Source organism: Eurosta solidaginis, chromosome 3, assembly GCF_040869045.1.
Source record: "Eurosta solidaginis isolate ZX-2024a chromosome 3, ASM4086904v1, whole genome shotgun sequence".
NCBI classification, from domain to species: domain Eukaryota; kingdom Metazoa; phylum Arthropoda; class Insecta; order Diptera; family Tephritidae; genus Eurosta; species Eurosta solidaginis.
This window is the reverse complement of record NC_090321.1, coordinates 6668213-6680846: the sequence shown is the minus strand read 5'-3', so window position 1 is coordinate 6680846 and position 12634 is coordinate 6668213. Positions and strand designations below refer to the sequence as shown.

Sequence of the window (12634 nt, the reverse complement as noted above, 5' to 3'; positions counted from 1 at the left end):
TTATGCCGATTCCAAACGGAATCTGATGCAAGGAAAAAGCATTTTTACTGAAAAGCTTTTCAAAGTAGAAATACGATTGGAGTGTATGCCTTGTATACGCTTTTACATATCTTTTTCCAATTGAAAAGGTTGTTCTGAATTTTTGATATTGCTTTGCCCGGCACATGAACTCAGGAACTTCAGTGTGGTATGCGAAGCACACTCCCACCACACCACGACGACCACTTTTTACCGATAAGGGATCTTGGTAGGCACACGGTAAAAAGTTTGAGCATAAATCTGAAACATTTTGGACGTATGATCATACCAAATTTTGGTTAAATATAGATTATAACGGTCTTCCTGAAAGTGAGTGCATAGAACTGGGTTTCAATTTGAAACTGGAGAAGTCTACACTTAAAGTTATAAAAGAATAGTGGGCGGTTCCCTGAAAACCTTTCAGTTCGTAGTTGATACACATTTCTGTTTCGGAACTAGACCTAAATTGCCAAATAAGTACAAGCTCATTTTAATACTAGTTTGAAACTACCGAAATAGTTCCAATAAATCAACTAGTTCCAAAGTGGAAATATGTATCTAGTTCGGAACTATAGAAAAGTTAATGCAACTCAAACAAACTAGGACATCTCCATGTTAAATTCGCTAACTAGAAGCATTTAAAAGATGTAGAGGGCAAACTAGTAGCGCTTCGCACCAGTTTTGAACTAGAGATTTTTCCTACAGCATTGCTCTACCTGCTGTATAAGAAATCATTTCATAACACCTTATATGTGTAACAAAATTTTTTGAAAAACATTCTATAACTTGCAGCACTTTTCACAAGTAAAGTTTGATATTTCTGAATTTTCCGCACGAAATTTTAACTCTTAGGATTTAAAACCAGACGTTTCTATTCCAGTTTCTGTTTATAAATTTTTAGAACTCTTTGCTTTTGTTTCAAAACCAGAGGTGATTACAAGTTTGTATTTTTGGATTTTTTGAAACATTTTTGGTTTTGTTTTAAAACAATATTAATATTTTAAACTTATTGTTTAAACGAGTTTAAATTGAAATTGGATAAAATTAAAAAAGACAATATAAATTGAGAGGTTTCCAATTTAGTAGCAAAATGTTTCAAATGTTTCAGTGTTTAAACCGCTGAATGGTTAACAATTTAGGCTCAGATTTCTAACCGTGCACTTGCACGGTTCACCTTTGTATATAAATAGCGCCCAAAAAACCTTTCTCGCTTTAGTTATTGTATAAGCAAACATCGAAAAAAATCAGAAATTGAAATGAAATTCCACAATTTTTTCGGGATCCTTGTTGTTGTCCTAAACTGTGTTCTGACCCATATAAATTCACAAACTGACGATCGGCGTTATTTGGTAGCATTACTCAATGGAGAAGATTACTTTTGCTCTGGTTCATTAGTCTCTATGGAAATAGTGATCACAGCTGCAAATTGCCTGACCAGTTTAGAAAGAAACGATATCAAAGTTGCAGCCGGATTAACCGGACCACGTCGCGAAGTGGAGAGTATATCAAATCAATGTGAAACCAGCATAGAAACCAGTATAGCTGGAATTAAACTCAGTAGCTCCTTTGACAGTGAGGATGGAGTGGATAAAATACCACTTTGCACATTTCTACTTCAGATGAACAGATATATGGAAACTACTGCATGGGTACCTTCTTCTCCTTCAACACTCTTAATAAATAAAGTAAAGATAGTACCATCAAACACTTGTCCGAATTACCCCTGGGGAAGAAATATGTATTGTACTGACGCTGGCGACAAATTTTGTGTTGGAGATGCTGGAGCACCGGGTGTCGTGAATGGAAAGCTTTGTGCTGTGTTAATATCCAAGTCCCAAAATACACAACTTTATGTTAATGCAGGTGATCGACCAGTTCTGTGTTTCATAAGGAGAATGATTCGTGATGGTTCAGTGAATTAATATTAAACGTAGCAGCTCACGTCAAAATATGTTGAATTTGAACTGATATAGGGTGTTTTAGAATAAAATACTTAAAGGAGGTTCCATGAAAAAGTGAACCTTGGTGGGTGGGAGAAAAATGTCTCTTATAAAACTAGGGACAGTATGTATGCAAATAATTTAATTTATCCTTTAAACAATTTTCAATTTCTTTTATTCGTTTTAAAATAAAGTGCTGATTTAACTTTTTTAATAAAATTGAAAGAAAAGAAAATTTGGTTTTTAACTTAGATTGCAACTATTTTCGCTAAAAAAAGGTGCGCAGAACTGGGTTTAAATTTTAAGTCAGAGAAGTGTACATTAGCGCTAAAAAAAGAAGAAGAAAGGCCGGGGCTGTCTTCGACTGTTGCGAAGACTTCATACCTTTCATGAATGTAGCAGAGCAATAATCTTGTTCTATTCGTAATATCCGAGTAATCGGCTACATAAAATCTTATATTAATCTTATTAATGTGATGAATGCGAAAGTTTGGATGTTTGTATGTTTGGATATCTAGACGATTGTCTTTGTGACTCAATCACGCAAGAACGGCTGGACCGATTCGGATGAAATTTGACACATAGCCAATAGTTTAGAAGGATCTACAGATCGAGATCTTAACAATTTTGGAAAAACGATAAGTGGTGCTCTCCGTCTCCTCCTGCCATCCTCCCTCCTTCAATTATTTTTATTAGCACGCTTTTATTAGCTTTACCTGTATGTTTGTTTGTTTGTTTGTAATTCTGTCATTTCGGAACTTTTTCAGGACTATCGAGATCATTTTGGGACTCTTCCTGAATCATTTCTAGATAGTTTTCGAGATCCGTCCGGGAACCCGTCGGGATTATTTTGGAACTTTTTCGGGATCATTTCGGGACTTTTCCGGAATTCTGGATGGTTTTCGGGAGGCACCCGGGATCCCATCGGGGTCATTTCGGAACTTTTTCGGTACTAATACGGGATCATTTGGGACCCTTCCGGAATCATTTCTGGATGGTTTTCGGAATCCCGTCAGGGTAATTTCGTGACTTTTTCTCTATTCGGAATCATTTGGGGAACCGTCCGGTATCATTTCTGGATGGTAGTTGGGTTCCGTCCGGGATTCCGTCAGGGTCATTTCAGTACTTTCTCGGGATCATTTGGGGAGCTTTCCGGCATCATTTCTGGATGGTTTTCGGGATCCGCCCGGGATTCCGTCGACGGTAATTTCTGAGCTTTTTCTCGACTATTTCGGGATCATTTGCGGACCCTTCAGACATCAATTCTCGATGGTTTTCGGTAGCCGCCCGGGATTCCGTCGGGATCGTTTCGGGACTTTTTCGGGACTAATACGGGATCATTTGGGGACCCTTTCAGAATCATTTCTGGATGGGTTTCGGGATCCCGTCAGGGTCATTTCGTGACTTTCTCTATTATTTCGGGATCATTTGGGGCTCTTCCGGTATCAGTTCTGGATGGTATTTAGGTTCCGTGTGGGATCCCGTCAGGGTAATTTCGGGACTTTTTCATGATCATTTGGGACCCTTCCGGGATCATTTCTGGATCCGTGCGGGATGCCATCGGGGTCATTTTTGGGACTATTCCGGGACCTTTTTGAGACCCTTCTAGTAGCATTTGTGGATGGTTTTCGGGATCCGTCCGCAATACCGTCGGGGTAATTTCTTGGCTTTTTCTGGATAATTTCGGAATCATTTGGGGACCCTATCAGGCTATCAGCTCATATAGTTCTTTTTTTTACTCTATTACAAAAATGAAATACATTAGACACAAACAAATTTTTGAACAGATAACTTGATAAGCAGGCTAACGCGAATAGCCTATATATTTCATTTACTCCTTGCGGACGGGGCCGCGGGTAAAGGTTAGTATGTTTATAAATGGTTGCTGTTGGTTACTACATTCGCGGCTTCAGTTGTGCTCGCGGGCAAAAAATGTTTCACACTCTGATTACTTGTCATCGTAAAATCTTAATAGCTTAGCCTGGTCCCCAATAAATACCAGCTGTACCAGCAAGGTAGCGCATACAATCTTCATAGACCCGGAAAATGTATGCAATTTCGTATCAATATTAATATTTTCCGTATAAAATTATGAGCTTACATACTTTGTTAGACTAATAGTTAGTGGGGTACACAATTCCTTTTATTGATATCCAAGAGATAGTAAAGTCAACACTTGGTCGGTCGAAGCAGGTTCGGCAGCGTCTCACCCAGCTTGCGTTGAACTGTTTGTCTTCATAACTGCATATAAAATTAACGACCATATCTTTCTTAGAGCAAAACAGAGAACCTATTGGGCCAATTCCCCAACTCAAGTCTTAAAATTGCATTTGTTTGCCCCAAGTTAATAGTAATAATAACAAAGCATGTTAAATTAAATTAGCTAATTGGCCAACAAGCCCTGCAACCTTACACATATGTTTGGAAAAAATCAACAAACCTCATATGGAAACTTATGAACAGATCACGACTAGCTGCTGGGAATTTCGACTACTGCTGTCTACTGCTGAACAGATTACAATCAAGTCAGCTAAGCAAATGCTAGACAAACACTACCTATTGTAGAGTAGTGAGATACCTATGGCCTGAAGTAGATAGCGGACGCTTCTTGATCTCATTTTGTAGAATATCACTTACTCTTCCCTGATGATTTCTGCATGAATGAGGAACAAACTAGTTGGGGTCGATTCGAGATAGCTAATATCATGCTTAGCAGTGTGAAACCAGGCCAACGAAATCGTGACAAAGTAGAGCTGCTCCAAGAAAATAAAACCAATGCCACCGCTAGATTGTGTATTTATAGAAAGCTGCTCTATTCAGCTTCAGCTGGCACTCAACCTAACTGAACGCAGACTCCGTTACAGTTCCACACACAGTGCCAAATCGTTTCATAAATTACAGTATGGGCTTCCCCACAAATTTTGTTGTATAAACATCTTTGTTTACTGTCTTGGGGAACCCAAAATGTATGCGTGAGTTAAGCGTAAGCGTAACGTACTCTTTGGGGGAATACAGAATGTAAGGTGTAGCCACTACACTGCAGCATAGTTTGAGAACAATGTACGTGGGAGAGTTGATATGAACGAAATCAGTAAAAAGAAAGAAAAGGAAAGGAAAAGAAAGAACAAGAAATTAAAGGAAGAAAGCAAAGGAAATATGTGATACAACTGTGTTATCGACGTGGTATAGACGTGTCATTGATTTATTATCGAAAAGATTATACATCGACAAGTTATGGCTGTATTATTCAAATGTTATAATTTTGTTATCGGAAAGTTATCGATTTATCATCGGTGTGTATCCAATCGGTTATCGGCGTTCAATCGAATCGGTACCAAATGTTTTAAATTTTTATAACAAATCATCGATTTCTGCTAAAAACTTATCGATTTATAACAAAAAGTGGTTGATATGCTATCATAAGATCATAGATTTGTTATCCAAGAGTTTTCGTATTGTTTTCACAGTGCTATCAACGTATTGTTCTTTGTTAACGTATTATTGTTTGTTATCAAGTTTCTATGGAAATTTTTCGATTATCCGATAACTAACTTATTGTTGGCGTGTTACCGATTTGTCAAGGACGATTTATCGGTTTTTTAGGAAACATATACCGATTAAACTTCAATATAAGATCCATAATACATCCAATAACAAGCCGATAAGTCTTACTAGCAGAACGACAATTTATTGTAAAAATTTGCCAAAAATATATGAATTTTTATCGAGCTAATTCTGAGTTGAAAAAAACTTGTCGTTCCTCAAAAAGGCCTCTGTTGTAATGCAACCCCTGGGCGACCTCTAATTCAGTAGTGTTCTAGACGTTTACCTGTACGTTTGCACATCGAACTTGTAACGAAATTCCCCTCACAATGCTGCTTACACAAGAGAAACCTAGGAAGGTGCGTTTGAACTGAAGCGAGGTGGCATACCTAACTCTGCTGCAGCTTAGCTCAGGGACAATGTAGTGGGTTTGCTTAATCTTCGCGCAACGAAGTTGTACAAAAAAAAGTGAAATCTATGCCATATATAAAACAACAGAAACATTTTACGCGAAACTAATCTAGCGAAACCAAATCTTGCAGCAAAAAACTAATCTTTTAATATCTATACAAGTATGGGGATATGGAGTATTTGGCAAAAACAACAGTCGAGGTGAGAAAAAGGTGGACCATTCCCCCATGTCTATACCCACCCAACCTGTTAACCACGATAGATATTTTGTATAGGTTAACCCTAGCTATACTTACTTCTGATCAGCTCATCATACCTCTACATTTCGTCATCGACCAAAAGAAATTTAGATCTTCATTTTAATATTCAGGTTTTAACATTTTATTCAATCCAAATATAAACTAAAGTTTAAGTCCTACGCCTACATCAGAATACTTAGTAATATAGCATTCGCTTTCTGAATAATTAGGAATTAAATTTCAACATTTCGCAAGTATCAAAAAAAAAACTATTTGCCTAATATATAATATTCGCAATTTTTCTTTTTCGAATTCAAAATGATAGCATTAAAAAAATGTCTCCTTTAAATTGAAATATGTATCTAATTAATTTTAGTTAATAGTACAAAGAAAAAAAAAACTAAATCAAAATCGATCGAATATTTTACATATGTATGTAAGTCATAAACCTTACTACGTCTACATAACATCAGTTCGATCCAAACACACATTTTGGTAATTTTTCTTTGTTACAAGATTAGGACAGATTACTTACTTGCATTCAGCTATTCCATCGATGCGACGGTGGGCCCAGCTACGACGACGTTGTAGATGATGCCTTCAAAGAAATAACAAGCGAACGAGGTTGCAGAAGAACAACTAGTTCGGAATCATTAAAAAGGTAATCACGGTCGAGGAGGTTCGACTAGTACTATCGGAACAACCTATATGTGATTTCTTTTGATAATTACGTAGGCAAACAAGTTACGTTTTTCGAACACACACACTCATAGGCATGCTCAAAAGCACACCAGGCAAAACGCCTCGAACTATGCAATGAAATATTGCGAATATTTTATTGCTCTTTTTCTTCTATCCTTCTAACACTTAAAACTTGACATCTTGAAACTTTAATAATTTTTTTTTTTGTTTTTTATTTTATGAGTATTACTTATATTTATTTAGTTGTCTACATTTTTATTTATATATTTTTTTTTACCTAAATATGTATTTACTTATTTATTTTTCCTCTGATAACATTTATGCTTGCACTGTGCATTCTTTCCTTCATCACTACATTTAGAACTCAATAAAACATAATAGAATTAATGGCTTCTTAAGATTGTTTTATACTCTTTTTGTATTTTTTTCTTCTTTGAAAAATAATTTATAATTTCTAACTTTGTATTCAACAATTCGGAAGTACAATAAATTTTAATTTTATAATCCGCTTAATCAAAGAGATTCAGGTCTTTCGTGCTTCTTATTTTTCTGAATACATTTATGGGTTGCAAGACCTAAGAAATTGCACTTGGCAGCATTTTTGCAAAATTTTAAACAAAGACTTTTGATTTATAATAAAAGAAATTAAAATAAGTGTTTCACAAACAGCAACACTGGCACTATGGATTTCGTGATCTGGTAGTCCTCGGGAACATGGTTTTGGAGAATATGACGTCAAGCGCGGATCTCTACAGATGTCTACGCCTTTAAGAAACATCGCCTAGGTTGGCACTCTAAGTCACTTCACCTTCGTTTTGCATAGTTTTTGTTGTCACTGAAGCACTTTTTATTTCATTTTCAGTTCAACGTAAAAACGTTTGAAGTTTTTGTTAGTTTGTACTAACTTAGTGCAAAAAGTCACTAGAGTTCGCATTTTTACTTTTTTTTGTTTAACAAATCCTTTTAAATTTTTCTCATCAACATATTAAGGTTCTATTTTATAAAATGTTTTCTTTTTTTCTTTTGAAATAGACGTTTTCAATTCAAGTGCCGGCAAAAGACTGACCTTTTTGCTGCAGTCAACATCAAGCTCAGCTCAAATAGTCTCGCTAACCTTGAACTAATGTTGAACTAGGACTAGCGGTTTTTACTGCTATTGGTCCAGCTTAGTGCAATGTTAACCAATAAACAAATAGTACGCATAGAAGAATTTGAAATAATAGCCGGCATAGGTGACTACACGAACACGCTACTTAAATATGCTTTCTGTCCACTAATTACTAATAAAGAAAACTACTTGTATTTATTCATTGCCAAAAAGTTTCGTATTATCGAATTAGGTATTTTGTGGATTAGGAATTTACGAATTAAGAATGGATTAGGTATTTTGTGAATTATGTATTTACGAATTAAGTATGAAATATGAATTCCTAAATTAAGTAAGCATGAATTAGTTATTCCTAAAATAAGTAAGTATGAATAAGGTTTAAATGAATTCCGTAAGTTGAATTAGGTATTCACGATTTAATTAAACATGAATTAGATATTAACGACTAAAATATAAATTCGGTATTCATGAATAAAGTACACATGTATTAGGTATTACTGAACTATGTAAGTAAGTATGTATCAGGTAAAATGATAAGGAATTAATGAATGAATCCGGTACTTTCGAGTTAGGCATGGAGGAAATAACTATAAGAAAATGAATTACGAATGGGTGAATTGGGTATTTACAAATTAGGTATTAGCGCATTAGAAAAATTATGAAGTACGGATTTACGACTTGAGTATTTTCGAACGTGTCAATTAACTATTAAAGGATTAAAGTGTACGAAGGAATTAAAAAAAATGTTTAAATATTTTATGCTAAACTCAATTGACCGACGGAAACGTGTAGCGCCACAAGTACTTAAAGATTTTTTTTCCTCTATTCCAAAAATCGCCTGATTATACCGCTATGAGTTTATGCAAAAAGTATGCAGGTATTTATTGTAACACCTACAAAAAGTATGCTATTTTGGCCATATCACCTAATGTAGAAAACAATTCGATACTGCCTTGTAGGGTATATTTGACATGTGCGCAACAAACATCACGAGTACTTCGTATTCACGCCTTTTTAGTTAAGCTCATTGGTAATCTAAAATCCCTCAGTATCACCGGTTAATCTGATTACCAGGTTTGTTGCGTATAACTTACGAAAGCAGAGCTGATTTTGTACACTTTTTTATAAGGACTTAGTGAGAAGTAGTTCTATAGCATGCGCCCTTGCGAGTAGCACAAGTTATGTAAGGATTTCGCCATAGTTTTACCCCCAATTGTTAATGTAGACATTTTGTCGAGTAGAGCAGACGAGAACCTAGAGCTTGCTCTTGCAATATTTAGGTTTGCGATATCTACAATATTATGTACCGAAGATTCTCTGGATTCACAGTCAATTGTAAACGAGCGCATAATATTGCATGCCCTTAGGAGCTCTTTATATAATTCTAGAAATTATTGCCTATTTAGCTTTAGTCGTTCAGTCGTTTTCTAATCTCCAATCCCACATCCTTTCTGTTTGAATGATATTCATTGTGTTAAGTTAAGAAAAATAGCTTCTAGACATTGACTATAATAACTATCCATTAACCCACATTTTTATATTTATTTACTTTCAGGTATGTCAACGACAAAAACAAAGCACTCCCTTAAGCAAAAATATCTTTTTACAACAGCTATATGACAAAAAATATACAAACTTTATACAAAATTCCATATACTTATATATTTTCTTGCTCGTATAGCTTGACACCTGGGGATATTTTGTGACCTAAAATTTGCAAAATTTTAAATAATAAAATCAATGCTCGATTACTTTAAATTGACCATGAAGTCAGTAACTTTTAGCAACACTTTTAAAAGATTCGAGAGGACAAAAGGTAGAGGTGGTGGGATTCTACAGTCAATGTTGCTTGACATGTCAATACTATTTTCCGAAACCGGTTGCCAATTGGAAGCATCAATGGAGATAAGACCTCCTTCACCTGTTTTCTCAACTCAGTGAAGTTCCATATCCAACTTTACGATGTGTCAATAGTAATTCTTTCTGGGCAAGATTGTTTTATTCATTAATATATCACGACCTGCGAGTGGAGCCTTTGTGCTTTGATTGCTGCGTCTATGAAAAGCTCAAATAGCTCATTATTAAATTTCCTCTATCACATTCCACTGGTATAACGAGAAGGATGGTTTGTCTTCTGTAGTACTGTTCTTTAGGATACGGTACAGTTTTGAATAAAAATTCAAACAGCATATTTATGTACGCCGCGATTGGATACTAGAAGATACTACTTAAGTAAATATGAAAATAATCCTAAAGTAGCATATTAGCAACGGGCCGCAGGTCAGCGACAATCGAAACTTTAAATTGGAGCATATAATACAAGCCGATAAAGTTCAGATCTAAAACCAACTGAACTCTTTCCAAACCGTCATATCCTCGTTCCATGCTTTCCATTCGGATTGGAGGTGAGGTGGAATTCATCGAGTACCTGTAGTAGCACTCGAAACATCTAGATGTTGCACTATTTCGGTCGCACACCCACACGATTAGTACCTATTTGAGTTGAAGGAGTCGGGGAGAAGTGGAGAAAGCGTGGTAGTTGCTTACGAGATAATCGATGGAAACAATAGACGATAGTTGCAATTGATCGTAATCGGTAAGTGGTAGTCGGTAGCGGTAATTGGATACGAATTGCTATCGGAACGCTGACGATGCTGCGGCAAATGACAATAAGAATCTTAGGTTAGAGTCAGGCTATAATATGTGTATGCCGTTTTTTTTCTGATACCAAATAAAACTTGGAGGTGAGCCGAAGGACCTTCCAACCACTCCTCACAAACAGTTAATCGCTCCCAACAGTTGGACAGTAACAATCTGAAACGTATCACACGGCGGTCAAAAATGTATGCGATTAAAAAAAAAAAAAAAAAAAACAATTAACAAAGGCAATCATATAAATGTGCAGATTCACAATATAAATTGACCAAAAAGGCTCATTTGTGTTCGAAGGTTATATGTGTGAGTCAAATGGATATCAAAGAGTTTCCGCAATCATTAGAGTTTGCAAATCATGCGAAATTATTGCTTTATATTATAAAGTTGGTATTTATGAGTGTATGTATGTATATAATTAACGACTACAGTGAAGAGAGATTGAACGGTAATTAAATTGTATTGCGCTTTGCTTTTACTTGTATATTAGGGTGTTACGAAAAAATTGAAATTTGACAACTTTTTGATAGTCACCTTTAAGTCATTCTTTCTAAATATGTGACTTTTTGATTTTGTGACGACTTTCGACTATTCTCTGATTATTCCTTGCCTATTGGTCTCGGCTTGTCTCACTGAAGAGTCGAATAAATGTACTGAATTGTTTTACACAACAAAAAGTTCTTTATTCCCCGCAATATGTGTATTAAAATTGCACGATATCGTTTACTTTACTTACACTGTGTTCAAGCCAAACTGATGACTAATTTCTCAGACAGCTCCGCGTTTCTTCGTCAACATTTTCTCCCATGGTCTAGATTTTTCGCTAGCAGCCTTCCCGAATAGTTGTTTATATAAGCCTCATTTTTTTGGGTGTCGTATTCGTTGTGACAATGTGATGTGTATGAGTTGTTTATCGGGCGACGTCTTAAGCTATAGCTATGCGCTGGCCGTCGATTTGTAACTCTAGCCTTCTTTTATGCTCTCCCTATCTGATTGGCACATACCACAGATGATGCTTCTAGTAATTCGACCTGTTTAGCAAGCTTATCCGCTTTTTCGTTTTTGTACAGTAAAGAGTTGGCTTTCCGAACGTATAGCCTCTTCCTTCATTATTTTACCTATATAAAGATATCGAAACTGTGCCACCTTATAACTTCAAATATATACATGTGTATGTAATTAATAAAAATATGCAAAACAATTTAATTCTCAAAGGATCAGTCACTTTTCCGCTTGACACCCAATTTTTCTCATGCCCCTTTCCTAGGTTTAGTTTTGTTGCCCTTGTAAAGTAATTACAATGCATTTTAATGTAGTATTTATGGAGCGCCGAAGCTACTGCTGCTGGACCTTTGAGCCGAAAATGATTGTTAATTGAAATTTATTGAAATGTAGTAGAAATAAAGGCGGGGGAAGTAGCCTTAGTACTGCCATACAAAAAAATCTAACAAAATTATAGCAACAACACTACATACTTGTATAACATGTTGCATATGTAGCATGCCACATTTGCATATACGGTAAGGGTAATTGCTTTACTCTTTTTACCCTTTTCATTGCTTTCTTTTTTTTCTTTTTTTCATGCCCATTATTTATGCGTAAGGCAGACGTAATAAATTTTAAATAACTTTATTCCCCACCGCCTCAAAAATGCCTAGTAAGAACAATTACAAAAAAAAAGTGGTTAAATTGCATAAATATGTATATACATACATACATACTCCCTGTGGTTACTTGCCACATGTGGCAGATGCAGGCAGCTTTGTGATTGCTCTCTGCACATCATAATCAGTTGCGTGCATGCTGCGTTAAAAGCGTACATATTTATGTTCAACCGCCGGATTTCCATTCACTATTTACTCTTTTATATTGTTGAGCTTGCTCTGTTGCATAATAATTATTGCTCAGCGTCATCCGAGTGGGTCGGCTGTGTGCTTGTCGCATTGTACACGCAATCAACGCGCTTTGTGGTTGCAATCAATGCAAATGTAGAGGAATGAGTAAAAACTTTCGCGAATGCA

General features: G+C 35.8%; 1 protein-coding gene across 9 annotated transcripts in view; it reads left to right on the top strand.

Annotated features, from left to right (window-relative positions):
* Positions 1–12634, top strand: part of Fili (Fish-lips) — a 603882-nt gene that overhangs the window by 151153 nt on the left and 440095 nt on the right. The window contains exon 1 of one of the 9 annotated variants that reach the window (XM_067770553.1): positions 10791–10919. The exons of the other annotated variants lie outside the window; for them this stretch is intronic. The gene's annotated coding sequence lies outside the window, so the exon portion shown is untranslated. Of the gene's footprint in view, positions 1–10790; positions 10920–12634 lie in introns of those variants that run through there. 9 annotated transcript variants of the gene reach the window in all.